Raw genomic sequence first — 6,030 nt, 5'->3', positions numbered from 1 at the left:
TCCTTCCATACTGTCTCCAGTGTCCATAACTATTTTCAATGCTTTTATGTCCTCCAATCTTTCAGTCTCTAACATAGAGTGCAAACAGTTGGTATATGTTAAGTGGAGACATACAATGTCTCTCTTTCATAGCCTGACTTGCTTCACTCAGCAATAAATCTTCCATATTTGTCTACGTTCTGTCAAATCCCAGGGTCTTATTGTTTTTTTTTTTTTTATGGCTGAATAGTATTCCATGGAGTATGTGAGACACACTTTTTCAATTCATTCATCTGTTTGTGGACCTTTGGGTTGGTTCCATGGTTTAGCAATCGTGATTATGCCACAATAAACAGATGTGGAAGCACTTTTTTGACTGAACATTCTCTTGTCCTTTGTTCTGTCAAATCCCAGGGTCTTATTGTTTTTTTTTTTTTTATGGCTGAATAGTATTCCATGGAGTATGTGAGACACACTTTTTCAATTCATTCATCTGTTTGTGGACCTTTGGGTTGGTTCCATGGTTTAGCAATCGTGATTATGCCACAATAAACAGATGTGGAAGCACTTTTTTGACTGAACATTCTCTTGTCCTTTGGGTAGATACCCAGGAGTAGAATTGCTGGATAATATGATAGTTGTATTGGTTTCTAATTATTCTTTATGTAGGCCATTTTTAAAAAGCTTATAAGTTATTTAAATATTATTATTCACTAAAAACTATCTATGCCAGCTTTATTAAGATATTCTTAGATACGTGTATTGAATACTGAATGTAACTTCTTGATACTTATTTCTAAATTCTGTCTTGTTATTTTACATATGTAAAATGAAAGCTGTTCAGCAACTAAATTTGAAGATGTTGAAAGACTCTTGCTTGATCAAGTTCCCTTTTATTAATTTCCAAGTGCCCCTTTGGAAAACAGATTTACCCCTTGGTAAATACATTAGCAGTTCACTTGTTTATCAGTTTTTCTAGGTCTCAGAGTTGGGGCCCTAAGAAAGTAAACTCCAGACACAAACATATTTGTAGAAGCTGAAGGAGAAGGACTGAAAAGTTTTTGAGCAAGAGAGGAAAGCCTGAAAATGTCAAGACCTAATAAATAGAGAGTTATGGATACCTAAGTAGGTGCCAACAATGGGAGAGAAGATGACCATGTTTGGTTGGTTAGAAAAAAAGGACAAATTTCATATACTTCAGAATTTTACAATAGAGACATCCTTGAAGTCAAAAGGAAGGGTAAGTAAGGACTGTAGCTAGAAAGTAAAAGAACATATATGACATAATTTTACATTTTTTTTTTCCTTTGGAGGGCTGAGAGGAAAGTCATTTTAGCTCCTATAGGGAAGATTGGTTTTCTTGCTTCTTGTATTAATTACCACCTTACTCTTTCTCTAAGGTGGATCCCCTAAGGGGAAATAAAATTACTTATTACTTAATTCATTTCATACCTGCTCTGATGCATCAAACAGGGTTAACAGGATTTCATCAAATAACTCAAGTAATTTCTAATGATTCCAGGTATAAAGTAAATGATATTGAACATTGTTCCTGGAGTTATGCCTGTGGTAGTTCAAGAATGGAGAAAGAGCATGGAAAATATGTAGTGAATATTTGATATAAGTGTTTCTTTTTGCATTTTGATAGCTTTTTTACATGAGTATTTACAGAAAATTTTACTAGTTTTTTGGAGAGTGTGTTTTTTTTTTTTTTTTTTTTTTTTTTTTTTTTTTTTTTTGCTATAAGGCATATTCTCTTGCTAGAGAGACAGAGAGAGAAAAAGAAAGAAAGTGAGAACTTACCTCCCTCCCAGGAGGGTGGCTATTCTGTAGTCCCTTCTCTTGGGATTTTTAGATATGCACACACAAAAGCTTGGCATGTGTTTCAAGCTGACGGGTCCGAAACTTGAACTGCAGTAGGCTATGTGGGAGTTCACTGCTTTAACCACTATGCCACCTGCTGGCTAATTTTAGTAATTTTGTTTTAATTTTCAAAAAGTGAAAAGTTAGTTTATTAACCTTTCAACTATTAGTTGGAAAATTACAAATTTCATGTCTTCATGTCATATATTAATACATGTGTATTTTAAAATTATTTCTACTACTTATTAATGTAAAATAGGTGTAATTTTTCCTGACAATGGAATGTGATCAAATTTCAACCTATCAGCTTATTGGGAAAGTTATGGTGTATTTTTCTACATTTTTCTCTGCAAATATGCTTTATGACTTTCCTGATAATCCAATAGCATGTTACAGTCATAATTCAAAATCACCTCATAATACTAACTCAATTGCTTCCATTGATTTAATTGGTTTTAGCAGTTTGATGTCTAGATTTTAGTGTATAATGTTTAGTTTTTTGTTTTTCCTGGGATAATTTAAAATTGCATTTTCTTGGTAAGTAGGCAACTAATCAAATTTGCCCTTAAGTTTTTTAAAAAATGTAAAAATGTATAGAATAATAGAAGTACAGTTTAAAATAGACAGCCTGAAGGACAATTAAGACACGTGTGGAGTAATATATTTCCTCACCTCTTTAGGGACAGACTAAAGAAAGTCATGTTGCTCAATACATACTTCTAGAGTAAATGATTCTCAAGGAAGATACTTTGGCCTCAAATGTAAGAGAATTTTTTCCCCTTGGCTTTAGGTAAAGATCCTTTGCCCCCCTCATACTAATCCCAAGATGGTCTCCAGATTCCTTCTGATTCTTTTGTTGTTGTTATTTGTTTCTCTAGCTAGACCTTTGTCATACCAAAATTCTCTCATTAAAGTAAAAGAAAATTTTTTCAGTAAGCTATTGTTAATTTGATGATTTCTCTAAATAATGATAAACTTAGGGACATTTAAAAATCTAATATAAGTTTAGGTTTATAATACAATTTTTTTTCTTCTCATTGGGACATTAGAATATTGTTATGGAGAGACCTTTTTCCTCTTTGAAGGAAAATTTGACCAGTAGTGTCAACTATTTACCAAAGCAGAAAAAATACATAATGACAATTTAGGTAGTTTATTGTTTTATAAGGAAACATAAAATTTTAAATTAATTTCCTTTAATTGAGATTTATTGGTTGTGTCAAGGATCAGTATAGACATTTCAATTTGTACCTGATTCTTAACATACATACCATAAATTAAAAAAGCCAAGTATATCGATTCTTTTTAAGTTATTCCAGTGACATTCCAGCTTCAAATTTATAGGCAAATTTTTCTTAAGAGCATATAAGAACCAGTGACTTCAAATGTTGAAAGCTGTTATGTAAGTCCCACCAAATCACAATGTAGTACCATACACACTATATACTTCAAATTTCCAATCTTTCATGGCACATTAACAAAATTATTAGGAAAACTGGACTACCACAACCAAAGACGTTACAGAGTGCACACAATTATGACAGGGAGAGCAACAAAAAGTGGTTTTCTTTAGGAAACAATACTACTAAAAAATATAATAGAAGTAATTAAAAATACTCAAGACACATTAAATGCATAACTGTGACTCCAAACTGACATTTAGTATGCGTTTGTATTTAGGATATAAAAACTACACCCCCCCCCACCTATGGAATGTTAAGCTGACACACAAGAGAGTCAAAGCCTCCTATTAAGTCAATATCCCACTATTTTCTGGTTGTACTGAAAAACAACCAGCCAGTAAATGATTTCACCTCTTAAAAAAAAACATTTACACTTGAAAAATGGAATGAAGTGGAATTCTCTCCTTAAAAATGTTTCTAGAGTTACTAAAAAACTTGCATTTACAGAATAGTTGATAAAAATATTCCTCTGGATTGTACAAGAGAGACAGGAACCATTGATATGACACAGTATATGACATTACTCAGACTTGACTTCTTTCTCGCTGCTTCAACAGAGGGTGAACGCTCCTCGTTTTTAGTTTCTTCATTTTCTGCAGGCAAATCTTCTTTAGTGTCTCAGTTGGCCACTGCAGCCAATTTCCCCTTTGCTCCCCTTTTCCCTTTTGTTTGCACTCTTTTGTCCGAAGATTTATCCTTCCCTGCCGCCTTTTATGGCTTTGTCTCCACTTTTGCAAGAGCAGGTTTAGCTGACCACCTCACTGATCTCTTCTTGGGCTCTTCGTTGGCCGCCCCCTTGGCTGAGCTGACCTTCCGCCTGGGCATCTTGGCTGAGGACAGGGTGCATGCTGGGTGCCTGAGAGGCTGGGCTGCCTAGAACATTTGTGGAGTTGAGCAGATAAATCCTACCACTCCTCCCACCGCCTGAGCTGCTGGAACTCCTAAATTAATCTTTTTAAGGTATAAACAGAGAATATAAGACTTTATTTCATAAGCATGACTAATATACCTCATTTTTAGAAGCAGTTTTCAAAAAATTAATGAAAAATGTCTATTTTTAAAAATTACTCATGGATTCCAATTTTTTGGCACTAAAATAAATTTGTACTTTAATTCCATTTTTTCTGAACTTTTTTGAAGTTCTTCTTGTATTATGGCCACCACTGGGCTAATGCTAAGGAGCAAATTAATATTATTTCCAATGCTCTCACAGCTTGAATTATAAAATTTAGAGTCAAAGTAACTTAACATGCAAAAATGATTTCTTGCGCTTCAGTATTCATGATTAACGTATTCATGTTGAATACTTTGTAAGCTAAGTGATATATAGTGATTGAATGTATAAAAGAAAAAATATTAATATTTTTAAAAGAATTTTTTTTAACTTTATTTAGCTTTATTTATTTATTTTAATTTGATCATAGAGGGACAGAGTGGGGGGGGAGGAGTGAGAAAGCAAGCCACCAGGTCCAGGACTCGAACCACGGTTGGCCATGTGGGAGTCCAGTGCCCTTAACCACCGTACCACCTGCTGACCCCAATAAAATAAAATAAATTATTCAAAAAAAAGCAAAACACAAGTAGCAGGTTTGATCCCAACATCACAGATTCTTTGTAGAGACAGTATGCCACCACTAATCTTTTTTTTGGAAAGGGTTGGGTTTCCAACAAATTTAAAAGTGGGAAAACTGGCTTGGTGAGTGAGTTTTACTTTAATTATGAAGTGTATTCAAATATCCAAGTTCATCAGCCCCTGGCAAGTTGAATAATAATTGAAGACTAAGCAATGGTATCAACACATGGACAACAATATGCATCCAAGTTTCCTCAGAACTGACTAACAAGGTGCATAATAGATGACATTTTCTTGAAAGGGCTAAGATACATCAGACCCTCCCTTGCTTGTGATGGTATTGAGCCTCTTTCTCTCTTTTACTTATTTATTTTTTAGATTTTTACTATAAAGCATGTGTGCTCACAAGAGAAAGAGAGACAGAGACAGAGAAAGTGAGAAATCATCCCCCAGGGGAGTGGCCACACCGCAATCCCCTCTCTTCCATTCTCCTCTCAGGATTCTGGACATGCATGCACACGTGCCTCGCATGAGTTTCAAGTCACCAGGTCTGGGACTCAAAATGCAGTCAGCTCAGTGGGAGTCCAGCACCTTAGCCACTATGCTACCTGCTGGCCCCATTTCTTTCAACTAATGTTATATCATATGAGCATTTATGTTTTCTCCTTCCCCTATTTTTAATCATTAAAAAATTAATGAGTCATATTTGCTTTTATATGTAGTGATGATCATCCAAATAACTAGTGCTCATGCTCATAATTCGTTTTAATATAAGTGGTTGTTATGTGACCAACAAGTTAGTAGATGTAACAGCACTTTCCCCCAAATTCCTAATAAACTCCCATATTTTAGAACTATTAACTCAGATTTCTGTTTTCTTTCATCCTAACCTGAAGAAACCTTTCCTTCCCCAAGAATTTCTTCATAAAATTTTCTCCTTTTCAGATTATAAAAATAATTTATAAGACTTTTCACTTGAGCATGAAGACCAAAAGAATTACTATACAATGCATTTTAGCCATCCAGTTTAAGAAATGATGCATCACAAAGTATGCAATTTTCTTCCTCTCCTGCATATTTCTGCTCCAGTTGTAGTCATTCTGTCTGGCTGAACTCAAATTTCTTCACCTCTCTTGATCCCACCTCGCACAT

General features: G+C 34.4%; 1 long non-coding RNA gene and 1 pseudogene across 1 annotated transcript in view; one reads left to right on the top strand and one right to left on the bottom strand.

Moving 5' to 3' along the window:
• LOC102472780 (uncharacterized) overlaps positions 1 to 1,189 on the top strand; it is a 9,267-nt gene extending 8,078 nt beyond the window's left edge. The window contains exon 4 of the long non-coding RNA XR_333823.1: positions 950 to 1,189. This is a non-coding gene — a long non-coding RNA (uncharacterized LOC102472780). The remainder of the gene's footprint in view (positions 1 to 949) is intronic.
• Positions 1,190 to 1,374: 185 nt separating this feature from the next.
• LOC102480489 (non-histone chromosomal protein HMG-14 pseudogene) lies at positions 1,375 to 4,130 on the bottom strand (annotated as a pseudogene).
• Between the last annotated feature and the right edge of the window lie 1,900 nt (positions 4,131 to 6,030).

This window comes from Tupaia chinensis, unplaced genomic scaffold (assembly GCF_000334495.1).
Source record: "Tupaia chinensis unplaced genomic scaffold, TupChi_1.0 Scaffold000098_2, whole genome shotgun sequence".
NCBI classification, from domain to species: domain Eukaryota; kingdom Metazoa; phylum Chordata; class Mammalia; order Scandentia; family Tupaiidae; genus Tupaia; species Tupaia belangeri.
Note: the sequence above shows the minus strand (reverse complement) of the source record. Positions and strands in the feature narration are given on the sequence as shown.